This window comes from Apis mellifera, linkage group LG14 (assembly GCF_003254395.2).
Source record: "Apis mellifera strain DH4 linkage group LG14, Amel_HAv3.1, whole genome shotgun sequence".
Lineage (NCBI taxonomy): Eukaryota > Metazoa > Arthropoda > Insecta > Hymenoptera > Apidae > Apis > Apis mellifera.
The window spans coordinates 3837388-3864978 of record NC_037651.1 but is presented as its reverse complement, the minus strand read 5'-3'; the positions used below and the strand labels follow the sequence as shown (position 1 = coordinate 3864978).

At 36.4% G+C, this 27591-nt stretch overlaps 1 protein-coding gene and 1 long non-coding RNA gene across 5 annotated transcripts in view; one reads left to right on the top strand and one right to left on the bottom strand.

The window, feature by feature from the left end:
* LOC410479 (zwei Ig domain protein zig-8) overlaps positions 1-27591 on the top strand; it is a 401583-nt gene that overhangs the window by 30728 nt on the left and 343264 nt on the right. The gene's annotated exons all lie outside the window — the stretch shown is intronic.
* The window catches only part of LOC100577542, a 99637-nt gene that overhangs the window by 32989 nt on the left and 39057 nt on the right, over positions 1-27591 (bottom strand). For 2 of the 4 annotated variants that reach the window (XR_003306025.1, XR_001705610.2), the window contains one exon: positions 4892-7686. This is a non-coding gene — a long non-coding RNA (uncharacterized LOC100577542). The remainder of the gene's footprint in view (positions 1-4891; positions 7687-27591) is intronic. The other 2 variants (XR_003306026.1, XR_003306027.1) reach the window with 2 other exon arrangements.

Genomic DNA, 27591 nt, shown 5'->3' with positions numbered 1-27591 from the left:
CGAGTTTGGCCTTTTCGACACAGATTTTTAAAGATAAATTATAACGGATCAGACAAGTTCATTTTTTTATAAGATCCTTGCACTTTATTCTATCCACAAGTGCAAGCATTTAATATTTACAACAAAGTATACAGTTTCTTCTTAAAGAACTGAACAACTATTCTTCAAATTTTTATAAAAACATAAAAATGTCGAATAGAAGAAAATTTCAACAACCTTACAATCGCTAAATAAAAATAACATCTATACACATTAATTCAATCACACTTCCGCCTAAATAAATATAATATCGTCTTTCTACCGTTAAATTAAAAAAACAATCGTCCATCGAAAAACAACAGCAAAGAAGTAGCTCAAATTTCTACGTGTTTCGCTGTATATAACGAAACCAAGTCATCCCTTAATCCAAGCCCCACACACACACACACACCACGGTAGTGGCAGCATTCAATCACGATTGAAATGTGGCTTTCTTATCGCGTGGAAACCCGCACATATCGAAACGTGGGGCACGCGAGTTGCCCTCTTTGTAACGCGGACATATTGAGATCCTTCATCGTTTCCGCCCGTCACAGTGCCTTACGCGTCGGTCCTTTTGTACGCGTGCCCCCTTCCTTCTCCCCTCCCATCTCAATAGATTTTCCGATCGGTTAACGCGAAAGGATATCCCGCCGTTCCATTGCCAATGCGATTCAGCCGTAAATTGCAGTCACCGGTTTCGAGTCGGGGGTGGGAAGGATGCGCTCTCGAGGCGCATCCAATTTGATTGTTCTCGTTTTCTAAATAAGATATGGGGACAATAACTGCAGTTGGAAACGAGGTTTTTGAGGTGCGAAGGAAGATATTGGATCGGAAAAGAACGAATAGAGCGATCCGTTGGAAAATTGGAAAATTTAAATACACGAGACGAATATATAGGCAGCGTTAATTTTTCTATAAATACGTATATATAAAGAAATTTGTCGAAAGATATTTTTGAAAAAATAAAATGGAATATTTCATCTTCCTAGATGGAAATTTCATTCCTCATTCCTTCATTACCATTCTCCCAACGTATCAAAGGGGATATTTGAGGGAAACCGCGGAGGACTTTGTCAAAGGTGGTCGGAAAACAAAAATACCATTCCCGTGGACGGATCGAATTAAAGCAGCCGATCAAACGTTGGAAAGCCAATTTTCCCGCAACTCGTGCGGGATTAAAATTGCACGCGCCTCGCCCTAATTCGCCGACACGTGACACGATAAAACTGGAATATACCGGGGCCGGATGAAATAACGTAATCCCCGCAAGGGCCGCAAGACCTTAAACTCCTCCATGTATTAAATTTAATGACGAGAATCGTTTGCGGTCGCTCGTTCTAATTCGAGCCATCACGACTCCGCACACCATGACCCATATCCACCGTGGCCGTATTATCTCGTTAAATCACCGAAACCACTCGTTTCCCTAAACGAAAATCCATTAATGCCCCCCGCAGTACAGGGTGACGCTTTCTCTTATTGGGGAAGAGAGAGATTGGATCGAATCGTTTCATCGATTAAGCACGGCCAGGTTTATTCTCTCTTCGGGTTCTTCTCCCGATTCATTTTCTCGTTTCTTTTTTTTTTCCCCTTTCAAATATTCAATTTTACCGATCAATTAATCAGAGCTCGCTGTTCGATTTCTGCCCCTCCCATGAAATTTCTTTTCAGATTGGAACGTGTGCATACACGTATGTCGTTTCAATTTGTACTATTTCTATATTTAATGATTGAAAAATTTTTTTTAGAATGAAAGAGTTTAGAATTTGTGAAGCGATAATCAATTTTTTAATTTCTTTATTTGTATAAATTTTACATTATTGCTTTTATCGTAACGTATTCGTATTTTTAAGTATTGAAAACAATTTAATCGAGAAAAATGTGTTAAAAATTGAAATTGGAATTGGCGGAGATTAATCTTTGATTTCAATATTATCCGAGGAAGATCTGATTAAATGATACAAACTATTTAACGAAATGATTGATGAGAACACAGTTGGATGATAAAAATAAGCGAGATAATAAAATCGCGAGGAGATGGAATAAACAAATAAAAGAAATAAGAATAAGCAAGTGTTTGCAATATCATCGAGCGTAGCAATAACCTGCTTTGCAAACTTTTGACTCGTCCTCCTTTCTGATAGCCAGTTCCCCATTGTGCTCGCAACTTCCTTGCAACGACAAAGCGTTACGGCAAATCGTCGACCATAAATCGTCAACCGCGCTTCTCAGTATTTTTCATAACAAGACGCTACTATCTTGTATCTCGAAAGTTGTTAAACGCGCGCGCACTCGAACGCATTGTTCTCTTAGAAGAAGCTTATGTTCGTCTTCTCGAAAGAAACGCGTATAACAACGGCGAATAACTCTCGTTTGAATCTCCATTTTTGACTTGTTATAAATCCTTGAAAAATGATTCACAAGGCACAGAAAGAAAATTCTGAATTATTTTCCACTTGTTGCAAATGGAATTTGAAAGATTCGATTTTGAAATTTAATTTGACTTGGATAGATTTATGATGTTATATGAATATATCCACCAATTATTATTATTTCTAACCAAAGTAATACGAGTTTCTTTAAATACAATCTATAATAAAGCTTCAAAGAACTCTCTTCATCATACATCAGCCAAACAATTGAATAATCACAATAAGTAATAATGAAACACTAGATTCCTAAACTATAACGAAAGAACAAGAAATATAATAATAATAATTCACTTGAAAATCCCTCTTCCACAAAACAAATCCTCCCACGAGATTAATTTCTTTCATTATTCCTTGCACGGTAAAACGCAGATATGAAAGAGAAAGAGAACCACTTCTCCCGTATCTTCGACCCCCTTTTTACTCGCACAGGTGATCGCCCTTTCGAAAAACGAGGATCATCCTCGCGGAATCGAATCGAGAAGTGGAAAATAGCGCGCTGGGGGATGCGTTGGCAGTGCATCAACAAGATAAGAAAAGTTAGGGGAGGAGACAGAAGAGGAGGAGGAGGAGAGAGAGAAAGGGGAGAAAATGGACCACTGCTTTGCTAACGGCGTGCATAAAACTCTGCTCGCCCGATACTTGGTACTTGGATGGCAGAAGGTCGATGCCGATGTATCGAGCCGGTCCTTCCTCCCGTGTAATCGTGATATACAGCCAATATTACGGGACATATAGATACCGCAACAATGCTTTCAAACGCAGCGGGGTAGATGAAGGGAGGAAGGGTTGGTCGGAGAGAAAAGTAGGATTAATCCACGATGTGTATTGGAATTCTGTGTTCAGCTCTGCCCCCACAGTTCTTCCGCCATGCTGCGCGGGGAAATTAGAAAATTTTTGGGGAACACGCGTGGAAGAATAATGGCCACGATTTATAAATTCTACCATCCCTCCTTCTCTCTCCGTGAAATATTTTTTTTTCCATCGTGGCGATTTTCAATTGTTGAAAGCAACGAAAGTTTATGACCGTGTTTAACGTTCGACAATTATCGAGGAATTTTTATTTTCGGTATAGATTTGATATAGGTGGTATTGGTTTTTCTTTTTTTTTTTTTTTTTAATCTCTTCTAGAATCATTCTTGTGAATAGTTTGGTATTTGATGCGGAAATTGATGAAATCTGATCTATTTTTTAAGATTCTTTGTTATGATATCGTGAATATTATTAATATAATTGTTCATTTTCCTTTTTATTTTTATTTTTTCTTTCAAATTGATTGGAAATTGTATAATTTTTTACACTTTAATCGATGGTCTAATATTAATCTATTCTTGAAATTAATAAACAGATAATATAATAGATCAAAATATTTCGAATCAATAGTTGGAAAGAAAAAAGAAAAACCATTTGGTATCCGTGATCTGTTTTGCATCGAATACATTTTTTTTCCCCCAAAAATAAACGAGAGAGACAAACTCGTGAATACAAATAGAAGTAAATCTATGAGTTACATATATTTTGTTCTCTCTACGCGATATTTCGAACAGCTCTCCACCATTCAAAAATCGTATATTTATTTTACATAGTTTAGTTTCTGAACGCTACCAATAAACACAAAGGTTTGAAGAGAAATACGAGTACACAGGACAATGGTTTTGATGTTTATAGGATTGCCTCTGCCTTCTACATTTTTTTTTTTTTTGTTCCTTTTTTCCCCATGTTTTTTTTTCTCTCTCTCCTTTTTTTTCCCTCTCCTTCTCTGTTTGATCCCATATCCTGTCTGAAATCGAATATATCTGCTCTCTGTTGTATATAAATCTGCAGAGAAACGTTTGCCGACCTATTGCGTTTCGTACGTATTGCGTATTTGTTAACAATGCGGTTGTAACTGTAGAAACAGCGAATGTATGCACTACTAAACGATGAAACACGTTAAACACTATAAACGATCGTTCGATCGAAACCATTCGATCTCGGATCGAAAAAGGTTCCTTCCAGATAAAACGTGTGAAAGGAACCCTTTCATAGGGAAGAGAACTGAAGCTAGATATATCGCGTATTTGCTCCCAATGGAACAAACTATTTTATCAACGAGAGGAGGGGGAGGGGGAAAAACCGATATAGGAGATATTCTATACATTTCGACAGAAATTTCGACACGTTTTATCAACGAATCTTTTGAAAAAAGGAAACAATGTTTTCCATTCAATTCTCGCTATTAGTTATTATCAATATCGAATCTTTCCACTATATTTGATCATTCTTATAGTACACTATTTTACTTCTACTACGCTACACGATTCGTAATTTTGTTAATAATTACATTAGAAGGAAAAACAATGCACTTTTCAATTTTTTAAACAATTCAAGATCCCAACAATCCGTTCAAAAATATCCATCACACAATAAAATTCTAAAAAAAAAGAAAAAAAGAAACTTACCATAAAAGGAATCCATTATCACCATCACACGTCATTACGCCGCAATTCCCATCATCCATTCTTGACAAACCTCATTTCGTCAACGAGGGAGGAGGCTAGAATCGTCTCTCTCTCTCCACTGTAAAACTCGACGACCCACTCTCCCTCCCCCTTCCCCAACGCATCGCGATCCAACTTCCACCACCACGAAATAATCGAACAAGCGAGCCCGCCGCAGGTGTAATTAATCGATCACGCATAGAAATATCCGCAGGGCAGAAGTCTCCACCGCCATGTACTTGGACAACCGCCGCATTCCTCCTCTCGCTCGCGTTTGATCAACGCTTGACGCCCGATCATTATTCGACATATGGACTACAGTGGCTTGTTCGATGATCCAATTATAGAGGCGCACGCGTTTCCACCGTGTTTGGCATACTTGCGCCGCGATCTGCGTTTGACGCCGGTTGATTCATTCCCCCCCTTCCCCGTGTTTAACACCGAAACGCATTTTCCGCCGGTGGTTTAATGCCGCCGTGAAAATCACCCCGCCGCGGGAACATTGAAATCGTCGCGTAATTTACCCCCTCTCAGGTACAATGGCGCGTTAGATTTTCAATCAGTCGGAGGAGGAGGAGGAGGAGAGGCGTTTACGAGCACTCGTCGTAAAAATCTGCTTCGAGCAGACGATTTTAAAATCGCGGGTTCCGATTATTTTCGAATCTCGGGCTTAATGGCAAGATTAATTCGATGCATCTTTCGAAGTGGTGTTTTGAAGTCGACTGCGGGTATTCGATACGTATTTAGGCAGGTTTCTTTTCGTTTTCTTAGGGGTTGGTTTTATTGTAGCATGTTTTTTTGATCGTTGCGAAAATTGGTTTTCGTCCCTGTTTGGAGGGAAGAGTTTGAGTGAATGAATGTTTCGACGAAATTTATTATTCAGTTTGATAATCGATGAATGAGAAAATAAGTCGAGTTGTAAATTCGTATTGAATTGTATTTTAGGATATTTCCACGTACGCGTAATTCTTCGTGACATTTTCCACATACCACATTTGTGTTCCAATTTTCCATGGATTTTCAATTTCGAAATATTCCTCTCGATACGTGAAACAAAATCGAAACAATTTAATTCAAAGTTTGAAATTTAAAAATTTTCTGCCAACTCTTTTCTGGACAGTCAAATACGGCCAGTTAATTGATTTACAATTTCGTAAGACGACACGAGATTCGTTTTTGAAAAACGAAGTTTACGATTAATTTAAAATATCGATTCCGTGTAAAAAACAAAAACTTACCAATCTATCCGTTATTATAATTCGAATTTAAACTTTCGTAAATTCGTAAGATTATCCCCGATCTCTGAATTGAAATTTTCACACGGATCGAAACAACGCCAATTAGTTCGATAAAAAAATATCAATAATGATTTCACGTTCTTTTCAAGTCGGGCAAAATTCTCAACCTTTTAATTAAAAAGTAACAAGCGACTCCACACTTTTTTTCTCCTATTATATATCTTCATCGATTAAACGAATCATCCCTTACCTTCTTCTATTCCACTTAAAAAATTTAAAACAATCGATACATTTGTACCGCTTAACGAGTTGAATTGTAAATTAACAACTCTTTCCTCCTCCTCCTCCTCCTCCTCCTCCTCCTCCATGAGCGCAAGAAAAGGGCAGCGCCATTATAACCGTTGCGTTGGCGTTTCACTGCGACGAGAAGAGGGTTGGCCGGCCAAGTAACGAGGCTATCCGTAAGGCTGAAAAGAAGAAACGACTCGAATGAATATTGTGCCGCGAGATTGTAATAGGTTGAGAGATGCGCCGTCAAAAGTGGAAAGAAGTTTCCTCGAGATTTGTATTCCTGTCTTATAGCTCCCTTCTTCTATGAATCTCCCTCTTTTGCATTTTCCTTAGCGCGCGTCTAAAGGAGCGCGTATTCAGCTTGTCTTATCGTCGCTCTTTTGAACGATCCTTGGAAGAAGAAAAAAAAAAAAGAAAAAAAAAATCACCGAGTCCGAGTAACGAGAAAAACGACAGCTTTGAGACTTTAACTCTTTTGAAACTAGAATTATGCATCATACACAGTTATCTTTGCTGTTACAATTTTTATTTCAGATGATTCACAAAGGGTGCGTGCGTAATTGAAATTAAAACTTTTTTTTTTAATGATTCTATTGATCGATATTTAATAATTGCTCCACTCGATAAATCTGTAGATTCTTTTTATCTCGATTGTATTAAATATTTTTTTTTTTGCTCCTTTCTCTTGTCAAAAATTTAACCACTTGATTCCATACTTTCTTTCACGGTCTTGAACCTTTTTTACGGGTAGTTTGATAATCGCTTTAATCGAAGAAGTTTTCTGCGATTACGGATTCTATTTAGGGGAAGGAGAACAATTTATTATCCCAAGAAAATAACCTCAACGTTCTATAATGCCAAACTTCAAATGGCTATAAATTTTCAAACCGTTTCTTAACAAAGAACCCGCCTTTTTATAACGCCGGTTTAGTAATTTTCGCGCCTCGATATATTATAGCTCCCTTCCTTTATCCTTTTTTTCAACGTCCGAGTGATGCATTCACCAGCGTAAATCTTAACTTGAACAAGAATCAAAAGAAATATAACATATATACACCAGTCGTGTTACTTTTATTCCCCTACACTTTGCTGAAAAACTTATACGCTTTCGAAAAACCTTTTTTAAAAAAAAACAACTTAAATTATTCCTTTAACGAGCAAAGAAAAATTTCTCATTCTTCAATCCTTTCAGAATAAACGTTTCGCCCACCGAAATAGACGTTCCATCTGAAACAAAAATTATTATATGAAATATATGTTCTATCTTTCGTAAAAACAAAATAAAATATAAGTACGCTATATACGTATCTCCTATTTTTCAAAAATTTCGACGAAAATTGTGTTCAAACAATTTTAAAATTTCCTTCCTAATCGTATCCACCAAGTGAAAGCCAGCCTCCATAAAAACCAAACACCTCAGCCAGGAAGAACACAAGGGGTAAACAAGTGACGATTTAACGACCAGAGCGATAATTTCAAGAACCTTTAGAGAAGAAGCATCCTCGAGGATCGACGTCGAAGAAGATAAGGTTCGCCTTTCCACTTTCTTAAGCTCCTTCGACCGCCTATTACTTTCATACCTCGTCAAAGTGTTTTCCGCGGAAGGATGAATCGAAATGGAAGGGTGGCTTCTTCCTGTTGTATTGAACAAAGTCTCTCGAAAGAGAAGAGAGAGAGAGAGAGAAAGAACTTGGGAAACTCATTTAACTGATACGTTGTGTCACGGATGACACGGTTATATCGGTCACGAAACTCGTTTCGATTCGTGCCACGGTTTCTAATCGAGGGGGGAGGGTGAACGTTTGTCAGTAACAGGGGTTATAGATCGCCGCGGTATGGAAAGCATTGGCGAATCGTGGGTGATTTACGATTCGAGAAATCGTCGAGAATTCGGTCGAAGCTGCTCGATGTCGACTGGGTATTTACTGGATATCGAAGGTCGACAGGGGATTCACGTTGAAAGCGTCATCAGGCATATTACTTTTTCAAACGTCTCCCAACGTCAATTCCCAGATCCTTCGTTATATTATAGAAATTCTTGGTAAAACGAGATTTCGCCTCGAGACGAATCTCGCATCTTTGAAATTGCTCTCGATAATTGTCGCCGATTCAATTTTAAATATTTTATACACGCAGTTCTCGAGTAATAATTTCTCTTTCAATCAGGATGAATTTCAATTTAACACGCACATATTTTATCGATAAAAAGGACGAAAAGTTGCATTCAATTGCGAAAAATTCCAGAAATTGAAAATGAAACGAACATATCCAACGTAACAGAGACTTTGGCCGATTTACGTAAAAAAAGTTACGTAAAAGTTTTGTTCTTTTTTATTTGCAGCAACGAAGTTGCAATGAACATCAATTCTGACGAAAGAAAAATTCTCGTTTCGCGGAAATTTGGCGAAAAGGAGCGAGGGTAACATATTCGTGCGTCGAGATTTGTTCGAAAAAGTTGATAAAAATTCTGGCTTTACCAATTGCGCGGCCAGTGTGTTCAATCACATTGCGGCGGGTCATGGAACTCGCGCATTTGTCGGGCTTTTGCCGGCAGAGACTCGATTTTCGCAGTCGGTTACACGTTCCCTATGGTCTAAGCAGCTTTCTCGGTGCTTTTATCGAGCAAACACTGGTCTCAACCAATATTTCATTAGGCGGAAAACTATCGAGATTACTCCGTTTTTTTTCTCTCTCTCGTCCCTCCTTTCTTCCCTTTCTTTCTTTCTTTCACAAGGTAAATGAAAATTGCACTTGTCGTCGTCGTTGTGTACGATCCAAACGTGTTTCATCGATTATCGAACATTGCAATTGCAATTGGAACACGTTTCTATTCTATTTGAAATCTTCTGTTTCTACTACTTCCATTCTTGTTTATCATTACACTTGTACGAGGCTTGTATCAAATTTCTCTCTTTCTCTCTCTTTGAGAATTTTATCGCGATGGCCAGAATTTCGCCAAGTTTATCGTGAAAATATGCTCCTCTTCGATTCTTTGTTTTTCGGTATAAAAGTTCGGAATTGGGTCGGTTCGATGAATGAGAGCCAAGGCTTAAGAGTTAAAGAAGAGGTGTTCAAGGTGTATAATTAGTTTGAAACTTGAATCCAGAGTCGAGAGGATGGAGGAAGAAAATTTTACAAGTTTCAATTGCATTAATTCCTCTCCCCTCCCTTCTTCTCGTTTCCTCGTATTCCAGATATATCACTCTCACTTTTCATTCAACAACAATAATAATAATTTATACGAATCTCGAAGACGATATTAGAAAGAGAAAATCGTCTTTAAATAAAATAAAATCTTCACTTCGCGCCTTCTCCAAGAGATTTCCAGTAATTTAATTTTCGATCTCGCTCAAGGTATTACTACGGTTCTCTTCATCTTCTCTCCCAGTTGCCGCATTAAGGATAGTGGTTTTCTCTCCCTTCGTGCTCCACTTATGCTAGTTTATGGATCTTGCGAAGGGACACCGAGGGAAAGGATAATGGAGACCCTTTTGTGTTCCAAGAAAATACATATGCGCCCCCTCCTCCCCCGACGAAGATATCGCATTGGTGAGAAGAGAAATATTTATCTATGCCCTGTTTAAGACAACATCCGGCTCAATCTCGGATTACTCTGATCAAAGAGGAGCTTAATCATTCGTGTTACACTTTGTTAACGAACGTTTTTATTTAATCCCTCCAATTCCTTTTATCCGAGATTTAATCCATGGTATGTGAAATATAAAGTTGGAAAATTTAATTGTAAATATATAGAGCGATGAATTAATCTTGATTGATCATTTAGATAGAATAACGAGGAGTTTATTTGGATGTGGTATTTCTCGTGATTCGTTTTGTAGATTCATTTCACGAGCCAAGTGAAGAAATAAGACGCAAAGTCTTGTTAGAAAGATATACTTTAGAAGAGTATATGTTGCTAATATTTTTTTGCATTAAAAATATTCTTTTAGAACAGGAAAGATTAAAGACATCATCGAGGCTTGTTGAAACGTAATAGCTTAAGAACGACTGTGTTATTCTTTCTAGTTTCGTAATTACTGGACAATGTATTTACGAGGATAGGTTTTATTTTTAAAAAGAAGACAGAGATCTACATCTTTTAAATCCGTCGAGATTTAATAAAAATTGTAATTTCACTCGGCAAATAAGGTACGAGAAAGTTCAAGTTACAAAACAGTTTTGTTTCTTCTTCCCAGTTACATTTCCTCTTTCTTTTATTAATTCCTCTTCTTTATCTTATTCTTTTATTCACTCTTCTTCTTTTTCTTGCGTTCCTCAAATATGTGTTACTATCGTCGTTCGTTTGCTGGAAACTTTCGTTTGTCTTTTTTATATCTCAATTTTCTTTATTTTGAATAAGATATAAATTTTATTTCATCTTATTCCCGAGGGAGATTCGATTCGATGCGATTATTTTTCAAAGAAGAAATGGAACATTAATATCCGTTTATATTCAATGTAACTTTTTCCCACCGTTTGGATTTGTTCATAGCGGTCGATACCCAACACTACTAATTGCAGTTCGATTATGGCACTCGTGTATACATTATTGACTAATATTTTTTAAGAAAAAAATGTGAATTCACCTCGGAAATCTTCTGTAAATCGACGATCACGAACGAGAGAAACATTTCAAGAATGACAAGGTTTCTAATGATCGTTCATTCCTCGGATGGAGAATTATTATCTTTCAAGTTAGAACAATTTAAAGTTTTCCTAAAATTCAATCGAGTTTAATCGATTTTAGAGTAAATTTCCTACCCAGATACGTTTATTTCTGGAAGAATACTATCCATAATGTTCTTACTCTCACGGTATGTTAAAAACTTTAAATTGATTTAAAAGTTATCTCAAGTCTTTTGCTTCGAAGTTATCTCGAGCAAGTTGGAGAGGAAGGAGGTGGTTTGATGGATCTGGTCGTGAATCGTGTCAATTAATAGAGGAAATTTTATTTCAGCTCTTCGAATACACAGATCCTCAATGTGTACAGTATCGAAACAAGCGTTCTTCTTTCCATACAAATATTCTTCTCGATGCTTTCCCCCAATTCTTCTTCAGAATACATTCGATTCGAAGTTTCTTCCTCCCCTCGTTCAACTTTCTCAAATTATCTCCACTGTCTCTCAACTTTTCCAGGCGCAATAATTTTTTAATCTTTTTTTTTTCCCCCACCTACGAAATTCCCCACAATCTCTTCCCAACTTTCTTCGACCGAGTTCCAAACGATCCGTATCAACCTGTCGAGGGAGAGATTTCATTAAAAAGAATGATCATCGAGGAGAGGAAATGAAAGAACCATCCACCATTCCATCCATATTTTCGTAATGCCTTTGTATCCGGCCAAGCGACGTTTAAAGTTCCAAGCCGCCAAGATTCAAAGCGCTGCGTAGCCTTCTACGTCCATGATAAACCTTTCACGATCACGTGCAAGCAAATGGGATTGGTCCGGCCGGAGCTATTTGATTTCTAAAACACGGGCGATCCTTTGTCGATGGCCATCGGTTAAATGAGACAAAGCTTCATCACGTGCCGCCTGGATACGTGAATCTCTGTGTAAAATGTCGCCACGTCCGGTTCGATCAAACAAGAAACTTTACGGATTTCTGAGCTCAATTTGTACCTTCGCCCCTATACGTGTATATATATATGTATGACGTGTGTGATTGCGAAAGATTCAAATTCACGAAGGAATATTCACGAAACTTGGCGATTAAAATCTCTTCATTTTAGTCTTTTTAAAATCGTAAAATCTAATTCACTTTCCTTTTTATTTTACGTCTCTTTGTTCGTACGGCAAACAATGAGGGCACGATGAAACGCAAACTGAAAGAATCTCCCCTCTCTGCCATCCCTTAAGATATCCATCTCGATTAATCCATTATGCCGATCGCGCGGTTTTCAATTATCCATGATTTTATTGTCCAGAAGGAGAATTATCTAATTAGCTCGGATTATTTTCTTATTCTACAACTTTTTCGGGAAACTTCGATACAATTCCCCTTCCAAGAATTATCCTACGTCTGTTCTCACCTCTTAATATAAATAACAGCTGCATTTATAGGATATGTATTACTTTGAAGACAAATATCATATTGAGGAGCAACAGTTATTACTAATATTTTATCAGCAATTCCCTATGTTGGTGATACAATTGTATTACGAATTTGGGGAGGATTTTCAATTAACAATGCTACTTTAAATCGATTTTTCCTTACAATTCTATTTATAGTAATCCTTCATTTATTTTTACATTCAACAGGATCATCAAATCCTTTAGGATCAAATTTTAATAATTATAAAATTTCATCTCATCCATATTTTTCAATTAAAAATCTTTTATATTATCTTACTTATTTTTACATTTATTAATTTTCAATTTCCTTATCATCTAGATAATTGCAAATCCAATATAATTTTGAATTTAATAAACGATAATTCACAATATATATTCGTTACTCCAAAATCCAAAAACAATCTAATTTTTCCCGTAGAGGCACATTCATTCATCCAAAGCGGGGCACACGCGGAAACAGTTTATCCTCGGCCGCGGCGAGGCGCGAAATTCTTCGCGTTAACAAGCGTCATTTCGCCCCCCTCCCCGTGTAATGTAATTGTCTCTTTCCTTTCTCTCAACACGCCTGTTATCATCGCGTGGGCGAGGCGAGCCGGGTTTCGTTTCCTTCCATTTTTCAACAGAACGGATTGCAAAGAGGAGAAGAGAGGACGAAGAACGAGGGAGAGGGTTAATTTGTCGCGGCGTGTATCGTCGCGAATATGCTCGACTCGGCCGAAACCTCGGCCGAGAGAGAGAGATTTAATTTCACGGATCAAAAATTCAAACAATTCGGGGAGGGGGGAGGGCCGAAGCGAATTTCACGCGGCGTTGCGGCCGCGTGTTTCGCCAGGGATACGTAAATCCTCGGCTGCCTGCTGCGGTCACGGCCTACGGAATCCTATGATTCAGTTTTAAGCGAGCGGCGTGCATAAATCGGAGTTGAACGTTTCTTTGTCCCATTGACTGCGCGCCGCAACTGTATTTAATCACCTTATTGTCGTATCGAAGAAAACAGCGCCATTTGTAACTCGGGCACAGTCTCCTCCATCGTGTATCGTGAAAAGGTTAGGCTAGCTTCCGGATAAATCTGCTACGAGAGCCTGTCCTCCCCTATTGTTTCAAACCCATTGTGTCTCTTCCTCTAGAGACGAGAAATCGAAGCAATCCGTTCGCGGCTTAATTCTTTCTTCCTTCTTTAAATTAATCAACACTTGTTCGTCAATCCTATTTTTCGCGTCACGTGAACTTCACTGCAACTTCTTCTTATCTTCTTCATATAAGGAAACCACATGACTTTCGAATTGCATCTTAATTGATCAAAGTATCCAAGTGTTCGTGAGACGTTGAAGAAATGGGAAAAGAAAATTTCTGTCGAAGAAATGGTCGGGATTTTATTCGAGGTGCGGTATGAAATCGCGGCCGATTGCAAAGATCGAAACGGCGAGGATGATTTACGATCGGCCTTATCGAGGCGGGCCGCTGTTTACAGCGCGATTCCGCAAGCGGAGGCGGAGGCGTTACGCTTCGTCGAAAACTCGTAAAATCACAATATAAATTACGGGACAATAGGTCGGCAGATACCATGAGGAAACCATTGTATCGCCGGCAGCCAGGTAACAATGGTCCACTGGGACAATAATATGGCAGAGAGGGATGTAATTATCTTTGGCGCATGAGATAGTCGGCATTGTGTCCACGGCCAATGTCTATCCGACCGCCATTCGAGGCGTCGGCAGATCCGTCAAATGATGAAAGATCCGCGACAGTTTCCAAGTTTCGTCCACGGGAGAAGAGGTGAATATTCGCCGTATCGCTCGATAAATCGATCTCCGCGGAAGAATCGGTTTTTTTTCACGGGTTAAACGCTCTCGTATCGATTTTATCCACGGTACGACTACACTACGTATTCGTTCACAAGTTTTGTTTTATTTCCTTACGTTTTTGCTCCCTCTTTCTCTCTCTCTTTTTCTTTATCCGTCTGGGATTCTGATTTTCATCAGAATATTTATTTATAATACTTGTAAAACGATGGAAAATAAGAAATGGAAATTAACGCAGTCGATTACACGATATAAATAATGAAATATAAATCTATATCATAAAATAGAATATTATATATATATTTACATTGATATGATTCACGCATGGATCTAGCCACCCTCGTCTACAAGTCCGACATGCGTGGGGGTGGCATGTTCGTGGTCTGAATATGTCTCTTCTACCTTTATATCACGTAGTAGAGGTAACTTACCAAGAGAAAAACTAATTTTCTCTTGTATAACAACGTGTACACGTGTGATGCACGTATAATGAAAGGAAGAAAAAAAATTGTACGAGGAAAAAGAAGAAATAACGAAAATAAGAAGAGGAGTCAATTTCTATCGTGTATTATTATCTCCGTTCGAACAAAATAAAAATATTCAATCTTAAACCTCGTGTTATTTCGTTCAAGAAAATACACGTTGTGATAAAAGTGTATAACTTTTGAAAAATTAAAATTATTATTAAATACTTCCCTTACAGAATCTGTCTTCATTTCGACAACTCGATATCGTTTGAGAAAAAACAAAAATTATCTCCATTTTCCTTTCCTTCATTTATTAATCCACGAAAAAGATTATTCGATTCTTTTATTTATCACAAATTAAATCAATGGAATATATTTCCATAATATATATTGCATGCAGATATGATATGTAACGAACATAGAATCAGTAAGAGATAGGGTAAGATAGATCGTTGTTGAGTATTATTTTTGATCGACGAAGAGGAAAAAAAAAGAAAAAAAGCCCGAGAACAATCCCTTCGGATATCGAGTTTCGCGTTTCCGCCGGATAAAAGAAGCTTTAGCCTTGGTGTACATCGTCAAGTTATATAGGGATTCGAGAGGAAATTGTTTTATCGATGATCGCGATTACCTTGTTGCCAATGATAAGGGAGGAAACATTCGTGCAAGTGGATGACATTTGTATAATGTACGATCGGGTATGATATTCCCTTAAAAACGTCTCTCGACGACTTATGGAAACCGATTTAGACACATGACGAGCAACAGATGAACAACAGTTTCGTTCGTCGTTTTCGATAAAAGTAATTCGATAGATTTTTACGCGATCAACTAATATTTAAGAGATTTATAAAATAAAAATACGTATGTAATTTTTTTTTTAAATATTGTTCCTCTTTTCTACGATTTGTGCAAGTTGAAACTTTTATTCCTGCCTTAAATTTAACTGGTGTTTCGTCTTATTTGTGTTTTGCCAAATTTATTAAATTGGCTTCAATTAATGAATATATATTATTCCAAAATCTACATATAATCCACGAGAAAGAGAAAAGAAAATAAAAATAAACTTGTTCTCCAAACTTCTCCAACACATTGTCGAGTGCATTAATTATGCGCGTGCGAGAAACGAAATGAGAAATTCGTCTGATAAAAAAGGCAAGAACACGACGTTGCACAGGCGTTAATTTCGCTTCGAAATTCAGTTCGACCACGGACCTCTTTCATCTCGCACGTCACTTTCAGATTCCAGTTTCGTTATACTCGATATTCTATCAGTGATTCTCTTATCGAGAAATTCGAGAAATTCTCCTCTGTAATTCTCCCCTTTACTGAAAACTTGCACTCGAATTGCAAAGGATCTGCACGTGAATTGAAAATCTAAAATTTTCCATACTTTTTGTTACAATCAATCGTCTCATAGTCGTCACTTTTTATCGATATGTAATATCGACAAGATTTATTTATTTTCTAAGAATTTAAAAGTGACAGAGAAAAAGACTCATTGACACTTGCAATAAATTTCTCATCTCCATAAACGTGAATTAATAAATATAGTTTAACGCACGATTCATAGAATATCTTTTGAACGGATATATCTGTTCGCAAAAAAAAAAAAATTAAGTAAAATCTTTAAGGATGAATTTTACCTGCAGACATACATTCACTATATCGGTTGAAACTCTACGAGTATCGTGAAACACTTCATCGAGGGGGTGAATTCTTGGGGAGAAAGTCGCGAGGTTTCATCAAAGTCTCTCGATTGGCCGGTTTCTTTTAAGAAAAACTGCCAATTAGAGAGAGAGGAACTCTCTCGACCAAAGAGCTATAGCTCCGAAGAAACTAAAAGTTTCAAGAGTCGTACAATCAATTAAAAAAAAAAACTAAGTCAATATTAACCGATCAATCAGATCACAGGTTTAGAATTGATCGATCCAAGAACAATCTGACACGATTTTGGAATTTAAGCTCTCGTTCGGGGAGACTTTAGTCTGATCAAATAAGAATTTGGGTTAAAGCCACCTATGAGTTTACCTATATCTTGCATCCCTGTAATAGTGTCGAATCAATGGAATCAAACAGAACTCTCCAATGTCACGTCATTTTCTACAAATATTCTCGTGCGAGAAAGGGATCATGCGAGGTAGAACCCTTCGAACTATTCCATTATGCAACTCTCTCTGTGCGGGTAGAACGTGTCTTTTACACATCCTCTGTTTAATTTGGACAGGTTTTGAAAGAGAAACATTCATAAGGGAACATTCATGAAGGGAATACGAGTTTGTACAAATGTTACACGTGTACGTGAATTTCGTGTAAAATTATATGTCTCTTCAAGAAGGAATTACAATTATTCAAATGACAAATTTCTTTTGTATTTCATATATATTTCATATATATTATAATAATTAAATCATATAATTTCATATATATATTATATAAAGGATTGAAGAAGATTCTTCTGTAAAAGAAACATGTTAAATAATTCGAAACACGCTTTCATTACGATCTTTCTTTACTTATAATACACGTTACAAAGTGTAATTTCTTAGACACGATCTCTTTTTTTTGTTCTTATAAATATTTGCTGCACGAGAAGTGGCAAGTTTTTACGACACTTTCTCCCTCGATGGTAAAAATTTTCTTTCGAAATAACGTTTTCTTAGCAGTCACACAACTGACTCATCTCCAACATCGTTTCGAGAATAGTTTTCTTCTTTCTCGCGTGTAAAATGTAATATCTACGTCGCGAAAGAATATATAAATATAAAAATTTCAACAATTGAACGGACGACAATATCAGAATATCTGATTTCGATTAATAGGAAAAATTTATCCTCCATCAAAATTCGAAAGAAAGTACAAAGAGACTGCTACGTCAATAGTTTCCTCGAGCAGAACCACGATCACGTATTAATCACCACAAGTGCGATCAACCTACATCTCTCCAACCCCTTTCCACACACCTCTCGACTTGAAAAGGGAATAACAAATCACTCTCCATTCCTCGAGTCGAATTCGCAGGCATTATCGAAATAGCTATTTTATTTGCTCGGAGAGCGCGACCGCGAGCAAGGAAACACTTCGCCCCTCCCCCCCTCGTCTTGAAACGGGCCTCAAAATCGGGCGATGCATCCCTCCCAAATGCAAGTGGATCCGCAAACCCGATACTTTATGCTACAAAAACCATTCGTACTTGGGGCAACACGCCTCGCATTCGCCTCTATTTACATACACCAGGCAAGCTTTGTACACGCCTCGACCGAGTTTATGTACACCGTCTCCGTATCCACTCTGACAACTGTTCCTTTACAAACCCGGCTTTAACGGTGCATTTATGGTGCTCGATATGTGGTGCTGCGACGCAGTGTAGGTGCACCATCGATTCGAACGAGTTGCCAGTTTTTGAAAAGATAAATAATTGTGAATTTGATTGATTATTCGTTTTGTTTTTCAATAATTGTAATTAATAATATACGAGAGGTTGGAATAATTGATCGATATCGTTTGTGTGTTAAATATTTTCTATAGATATTTATTACAGATACGTTTAATAATTATCGTGGGATCATTTGAATAAAGGAAGAGTCGAAGAGTAATAGCTAAAATCAGAATTTAGAATTCAATGAATTTCATTGTTGGTCAAATATGTTCTTTGAAATATTAAATAAATGTTATATAAAATTTATCAGGATTCGTCAATGGTTTTGCAACTTTTTTTTTAAATAATTGTTACGATTAAGATGATGCAGAGGAATATATATATAGTTTGGCCATGCGTCTGATTAAGCATACGCTTACTCTACTTGGAAAGTAGCACACAGATGCTGCGGTTCTCCTCTCTTTGTATTTGAAATTTTCGCATCAAGATTTTCGCGGATCAAATGGCCTTTGAGCTATTTACGGATAAAACATCGGTTTTACACCGATATAAAATGTATAAAATCGGCGTTTCTATAGGGGCGTTTACACAAATGATGTTTTTCTTTCTTTCTTTTTTTTTTTTTTTTCCTTTCCTTTCAAAACATCCAGAGAGAGAAACATTTAAAAAATGACGAATTTGTGAAAAAATACGCAAAGCGAATGGGAGAGGAAAAAAATATTCGGCTATATTTCATTGCCGGATGGATATTCGAAAATAAAACATGGTTATAAATTTGAGTAATTTTTAAGAAGAATTTCGAAAATTAATTCAATCGATGTAAAATCAGTTTGTGTTTTTGTTTGACGTAAAAATTATTAATTTTAAATATCCATTTTTTTTAAAATTGGTAATTTTAAAAAAAGAGAATTGATTTTCGCACATAGTCGCTCTCTCGACGTGACGTTTTAATTTTTCGAAAATCAATCGAAAATAAAGAAAGAAAAAAAAAACAACAAAAAACAAGATCTATCGAAGCGTTCATTTGTAGTTCGTTAACACTCGCTACAGTTAACAACCATTCATTCGTACTAATTTGTGTGAACGATGCAAATTGGTCGTGTAATTTCATCACGCGCTAACAAAATAACAAAATCCGTACAGGGGACGTTTACTTTTTTTAATCCTTTATGTTCTAATTTTTAATACGGCTTACGTGAAAATGCTGCCACCAACTAAATACGGCTAGAAGATTCTAGAGAAGATTTATAAATACTACTTCTTTCGAGTCTTCCAAGCCGCAGCACTGTAGTAAAGCGCCACCACTCAGAAAACGCCATATTTAACTACACAAAGAGGAAGTTTCATTGTGCAACGTTGTTACAGCTTCTTTTGTCCGATTTATATTGTTGTCACGTTAAAATGCATTTATCCTGCGTAATTAATTATCGCATACTAATAAATACTTTTCAATATGTTTCAACAGGATTATTTTTCGATTATCGATTACGAAAATTCGATACAAAATGATATTATTTTATTCATTATATTTAATAATCGATGCGAATGAATAATTCATTAGAAAAATTTGAAATAAAAAAAAATCTCGCTCCAAAATCATTAATCTTGTTACATTTGCAAAATTGCATGAATCTATCCTTCTTTTTTAAAAATGAAATGAAATTTGTAAATTTTCTTCCCATCTTCAGATCAAAATTCTAAATTAAACAATTCTCGAGAAGAAGGAAAGTACAGAGTTAAAAGACAAATGTATCTTCGAAATGAGAAAAAAAAAAGATACTTTAATCAAAAAGTATATCATTTCCCATCTTCGATCAATCATAAAAGTTTCTTGGAAAAATCTGATGAAGATCCATGCAAGGGACGATACCCAGACACGTTTACACCTGTCCATCCAAGTCCGCTCGGATGGATAGAGAGATGAGGCGAGGGTGGAACGTGTGCAAGCGAATCTTCGCGAGAAATAACTGGAAAACGAGGTGGCACGCCTCGTCAGCGTCTCCAACCTTTCGCTCTTTCATTAACTCGAACAGCTACGTTCGGCCAAATGTAATCGTGGTCCAACCGGATTGCGTTCTGGAAGGTTGCCGATCAAACTGCTGCTGCCCGTTTCTTTCCGCCTCTCCACTTTTCCCCGCCTCGAAATTAACGAGTGGACAAGGAGAGGATGGATCACACCAACTACCGAAACCTTTGCGCTGTGTGACATCGATAGAAAAGACGCGAGGGAAATAAAAAAAAAAAAAGGAGAGAAATGAAGAGAATCCGCGAATGGAATTGTGATAATATCGAAAGGAAATCAAAATTTATGGTATATTCAATCATAAAGAAGCTTCTTAATTTAAATCATAATTCTCGTTTCAAAAATTAATCACAATTTCAACTATATCCTTAACCTTGATTGATAAATATTACATCCAATTTGGATATTCAATGAAACAATTCAATCAAAGAAGTTTTTTCCTAATTTAAATCACTAAGTAAATAGTTTCTGTAATTATTTCGTATTATTCTGTAATCATTTTTTGTATCATTTAAACGATAATTCTCGTTTCAAAAATTAATCACAATTTCAACTATATCCCTAACCTTATATCATTTTCAAGTAAAACTTGATTGATAAATATTACATCCAATTTGGATATTCAATGAAACAATTCAATCAAAGAAGTTTCTTCCTAATTTAAATCACTAAGTAAATAATTTCTGTAATTATTCTGTAATCATTTTTTGTATCATTTAAACGATAATTCTCGTTTCAAAAATTAATCACAATTTCAACTATATCCCTAACCTTATATCATTTTCAAGTAAAACTTGATTGATAAATATTACATCCAATTTGGATATTCAATAAAACAATTCAATCAAAGAAGTTTCTTCCTAATTTAAATCACTAAGTAAATAATTTCTGTAATTATTCTGTAATCATTTTCTGTATCATTTAAACGATAATTCTCGTTTAAAAAATTAATCACAATTTCAACTATATCTCTAACTTGATTGATAATATTACATCCAATTTGGATATTGAAGAGAAATACGATTACTTCCCCCAATCCAAATAGTTGTTTCCTCAAACGATCACGAGCAACGGGAGACAAGGTGATCAAACGTGAAGATTGTTTTCGATATTTGCATTTTCGCGTCGCTAATCCACTCTCCTCCCCTCTCCTCCTCTGTAATTACAATTCGGCTTGAACAAACAACGATTACGGGGCAGAGGTATGTAGCAGCAATAATGTAAACGATCGAAATCATTATTTCGTGCAATTACCCCCTCCCCTCCCCCCAATTACGGGGGTTTCAATGTTTTATCGGGAATCGTGTTTGAACTGAAGATTATTTGCAAATGATCGTTCCATAACGAGACACTTATCACCGAATTTATGAGTTTGTTACGCACACCGTAACCTAATTGAAGTTAGCCCCCCCCGGCGTGCCCGTGTTGTTGCATGAAAATACGCTCATAACGTGCCCGGTCACGTAGTCAATACTTGCATCCGGATTCAGTGTTTGGCGCATCGCGGCAGATGGCTTCGCGTCCTCCTTTTCTTCCCCGCCCCCGTTTTTCGCTATATATCACTCAGGTAAGCGGAATACCCCCTTTTTTTCTTCCTTTGCCAGGACAAACTACTCGGCGAATAATCTTCCTGCAATCTGACCTGATCATGTTTCAAGTTTCATTACGAGTGAATATGAATGCTTTCAAGAATCGATGTAATTTTAATCGTTCAATTCTTAAAAAAGAATTTCTTTCGATTTACTTTACCCTTATTTTAAATTTGTAATAAACTTGAACAACATTTGAGGAGCAGATCTAAATATATAAAAATAAAATAAAATATATAAATATAAAATATATATTTTATATAAATATAAAAAATAAAATAAAATATATAAAAATAAATATATATAAAGTTCGATGTTGAAGGAAAGAAGAGAAAAATTATAGAAAATACAAATTCATCTCTTTTTAACTAATCCTTCTTCTCTTCTTTTTCTCTCCTTAAATTTCACATCGGATCAAAAATCGCTCGAACAAGAATAAAAGTAAGAAGAGAAACGAATCGACAAGGGACAAAAATACAAAGAGAATTCTTTTCCAAAGGAAAGAATGCAACAACGAAAGGAACAAGGTCAATTAAAACAGTGTTCACTTGGAGAGAAGTCGGTCGATTCCACTTCAGCCATCACCCACACACACTCTCCCTCTCGGTCAATCCGCAACAACCCGTGGCTTTCTGCGTAAACGTTAAGCGGAGTCTTTATGAACTTGTTGCGGCGGTTACGCGCGCATTAAAGCAACGCGGGGGAGGGAATTTTCACCCTTGCGAGGAAGGGGATGGATGATACGCGAGAGGAGCGATTCAATTAGACGGAGAATACAACCTCGTGCAATGTATCCCTAAGTATCCCCCGATGAAACTCCGGAAAACCGACTTCCTCTCTCCCTTTCCCTCGTTAACCGCGAATGCCAAGTAATTTCATGGGTTTTGGTGTACACGCATTGCGAAATCGCGTATCGGGACAAGTTGAACAAACATTTCTCGGTAATCCTGGATTTTCCAGGGAAACTGACCGTTCTCGATCCGTTTCGAGCAAAGAAAAAGTCTCCTCTTCTACGCACAAGAATTCAGATTTTTATTTCTCCTTATTTTCTAGTTTCTTAGAGATTGTTAAATCGTGGACTCGTTACTGGATGGTGTTTAGAGACTTGATCGAAAAGAAATTTTCAGGGAGGGTTAAAAAAAAATCGGTAATGATAGATTAATTCTTTTAATAACGTTTGAAACGTGTATAACGTGGATCAATTAAAGGATCAGCAAGAATATTATAATCGTCTCGGATGTAATTAGAAATTGCATCGTGAAAATAGCTGACGAAGCGATTGCTTTGCTCGCGTTTTAAATAATTGCGCCGCGGTCCACTACCGTTCAATCACTATTGTACATAACTGTTATTAGATCTGTTGGATCCCCTCGCGGGGAGTAGCCGAGCCATTGTTCCATTGTTGACGACGGAGTAACCCTCCGACGAGGAACAAAGTGAATCTACTTTACAGTAATTACTTCATTTATTTCCCTTCTATTTCCCGATCCGATAAAAAGATGCGCGCGGAAAACAGTGGGAATTATCGGTACCCGGAATCCTGTTTTCCACCCAATTCGCCTCGCCAATTTTATTTCAACGAGGCCAGCTTATACGACCTTCTTACGATCAATTGTTCCCCTTTTTTTTTTTTCCCCCCCCTCGACGATAAAAAAATATCCCGTCCACCCTTTGTTTCAACGATAAATATCAGGTCGTTCCATAAATAATTTTAAATAATGTTAGTTGTAAACAATCGTTCGATTCGTGTTTTTTTTATAGGAGTAAAATTACGCGTCAAAATATTTTCATAAAGGAACGTTGCGAGGAAGTTAGAATAATATTGGAATAGAATATAAATTGGAATAAACATAGAAACAAATATAAAACTTGTGGTAAAAGTATATAAAAGAAAGTTTATGGATTGAAAATTCTCCGATGAAACGTATTATTCATCACAAATTTCCATGAAGTGATTAAGAAAGGAATTAAAAAATTACTTTCAAAAATAACAATATCTTAAAATCAAAACGATTATCTTTTTTAAATTATATATATATTTTTTTAATGTATCTTATATAAATTACGAATAAAAGAATTTATTTAAATCGCCGATATTACCATAATTGCATACGCGTTTATAAGATCGGACAAAGGATTGTTCTCGGGTCAGAAGATACTTTTGTCTTTTTTTTTTCCCCCCCTTCTTCTTTTTTATTGCATCATCATTAACAGACAACAACTCGCAACGTTCCCTTGAAGCCCACTCCAATTACAGTATTGCAACAGCCGAATTACTCTTCATACACTCTCGTACGTAACACGCCCCACATATCTTGAAAGAAGACAAAAGCATAACCCGTAAAAAAAAAAAAAAAGAAAAAAAAAAGGAAATACTCGAAAAATCTCGCGATTCCACTTTGATTCTTCATTCAAGATTTACTGTTGCATCGAAAACAATTTTTTAATTCCAGCGATATGGCCAATCATCGTCGTAGAATTTTTGTGAATCATAATGAAACGATATTAAATATTTAAGGATAAGTAAGTGAACCAACTGCATGAAAATTATTTATTCAAGGATGATCATGAAGCAACTTTCGTTGAACGTGGAGGATTAAAGATTCAAATGTCTTTAATTCCGTGAATAAGATATATTTAATTTTCTTGACATATTAAAATCCAATATTTATCTGGTGATATTTTCCCCCTGAATTTCGAAAATTGAGTATGCAGAAATTGAGAATTAATATTTCTTATTCTATATATGGAAAAGCACGGAATTTTCTTTTAATCTCTATTTTCTTTATGAAGTTCACTTCTCTCAAATTGTAAAACTTCTTTTCCCAGAGAATTGAAAATTTTTCTAGGCATTTATTTCTCCGTTAACACGCGTCTACATTTAACAATTATTCTTTCTGAATCACATATTTCATCTTCGTTATCCTAATTTACTAAACAATTGTCAAAATACGTAGTTTACAAGTTCCTTATTGCTAGGAAGATTCGAATAGAGAGGCGACGCATGGCTCGCCAGAACGTAGTCTTTATAGATGATTGGAAACGTTGTATCTCGATGTCGAGTATATTATAGGAATTGCAGATGACCCGTATCGATGTTTACCGGATGCTTCAATCGTTTTGCTCGATGCAAAGATTAATCCCACGTGGACGAACACTCGACGAATCTTTGTCCATGTGACGAGAATAACGCATTCTACACGGAATTCTCGAGCTTCCCTTTCGAGAATTTCGTATTAATTTTCCGAATCGTCCATTTCCATTCCATATATTACGTTATGATACACGTTATTTCGCTTCGAATCGCCTAATAAACGTTCCCCAAGATTTTCTGATCGATCATCAGAGGCATTGCGGTAACGAAACATTTTCACGAACGTGTTATATTACTCGCATTAAATTGTAAAGTTTCGAGGAAACGAGATCCTCGTTATGTAGACGAGTCAATTAGGCTCGTTCTTGCTTTTGACACTTTGCCGTTTCTTCGCCCGAGATCGACGTGCACGCACATCTGCTCCAACATTCCCGATGGTTGGTGCAACCACTTCTAATTATTAATTTGCGTAATTACCACGCCACGTGACACATCGAGCAATTGATTTTTAATTGGGTCTCCTCGATTTTCTGATCCCTTCTGTTTCCATAGCTGATGGAATATATATACTTTTTTCAAATCATCTTTCTTTGGTTCTCTCTTTTTCTTTTATTCTTAGTTTAAAGAAAACTTTGCGAAAATAAATCCTAGAGACTTTTTATCTTGGATTCCTTCTCGAATGATGATATACGTAATCCAGTAGAGTAGAGAAATTATTTATATTTATAAATTATTTATTTACAAAATTAGAATCAGAAGCATAATTTTAATAAGATTTTTTTAACAAAGCTTTTCAAAGTCATTTAAAAAAAGACGATACGAAGATGGCAAATAAATAAGCTTGGAAAACTCGTTTCAACTTTAACCAACGAATACGAAATTCAACAGGGAAAAATCAATTGCACCACTTGTGCGTCATTTTTTTCCCCCCTCCTTTCAACTTCGAGATACTGGACACCGGTATTTGAAATACTGGAGGGAAGATAGATCCTCCCAGGATTTTTTCCCTGCCGATATAGAAGCGTTAAACTGCGCCACCAACCGACTCGAAAAACTGGTGCTGATAATAACGAAACGGGTTTCGAGATAAAACGAGCCGAGCGAGTTTTCAGACCACTTATCGATTCTTCGCTCCTCTTTCCCCTCCCCCCCCTTCTCCTCTTTCTTTTTTTATCGTCGATCTCGAAAAAATGATCCACGACTTTTTCGTTAACAAGGAGTGGAGAGATAGACGGTGATCGTCGAGAAGAAATCCCTCGAAAATGGTCGAGATATGAAATTGATAGAACAAGTGAAAAAGGAAACCGACGATCGTTTTCAACGTACACGAAAAATGTGTATAAGTGTTGAATCACTGATACAACAAACAAGAAACTTCGAGATTGAAATTCTTCGTGATGAGACGCGTATATTTGTATAATTAATCGATAGAACGAGAAAGAAAAAAACGATTACTTTGAAATATAGAAAATTATCAATCAATATTTTTAATCGTTAGTTTGTGCTTCTATCATCTCGTAATAGCATTTATATTTAAGTGTATTATTATTCTTACGAATAAGAGAAATAAAAAATTGTTACAATATTTAACAAATTTTATAAAATTCGTCGAATGAATCGCTTTCTACTACTTCGTTTTAAAAAATTATTACGAATATTTGAAATTACATAAAAGGGAATTATATAAAATGTAATTCCTTAATAAAATATTTACAGTGTTGGTAATAAATATCCGGTACATCCGCAAAGTATCGTTTCACCCTCGATCAGAATAAATTCTCAAGCACCGCGACGCCACGTTTTTCCCCATCAAGTTTACACGTTGCATTATTCAACAACAAGCCGCGTGCAGTTTAAAGAGCATTGATAGGGCTCGGTATACCATTGTATACATCAAGTATCATCCGATTCGATACTACGAATTCGTGAAGCACCGTGTAGAAACTGTATTCAAAGTATAGAGCACGTGGTATAGAGTGGAGGAGCAAGGACGGTTGAAGTTATCGTGGTTGATAACTTTTCCAGATGAAAAAAAAAAAAAAAAAGAAGAGGAAAAGAGGAAAAAAGGAAAAGAGAAAAAGGTAGAACTTGTACGCTCGCTTTTGTAACTTTTCGAGCGACTGACTTCTTTCTATTCCTTTCTACCCTTTTCCCTCTTCCTATCGCTATTACCGTGAACGCTTCCGTGGACAATTGGCCTCCTCCTACCCTTTTCAAGGAGAGTGACCATACCACTTATTCGGACCACATTTTGAAAAAAAAAATAAAAAAATAAAAATAAAAATACACGATATTTTAAAACTTACGAACGAAGTTAATGAATCGAACAGAATCGATTTAAAAAAGTTAACAGAGTTCTTTCGAGGAGGATTTTAACAAAGGCTGACCAAACGTACGATGGATCACTCGAAGTGATCGTAAAACTTTTTTATAAAAATTACTTTAACGCAATAATGTTCCGATTGATACTAGATTGAAAATAATTAAGAATGTAATTGATTTTTTTGTAACACATAAAAGATTTGTGTCATAATTGTTTTCCCAACGAAAGAGATTTTTAAAAAAAGAAAAAAGGAAAAAAAAAGTATCCATGGAGAATCCATGAAGCGTTCCCATTCAAGCAATTGCAAATTTGTGCTATAACTTTTATTTTATACGCTCTTTATAACCCATTCAACATTATTTTCACGAGCTGTTCGATAAAA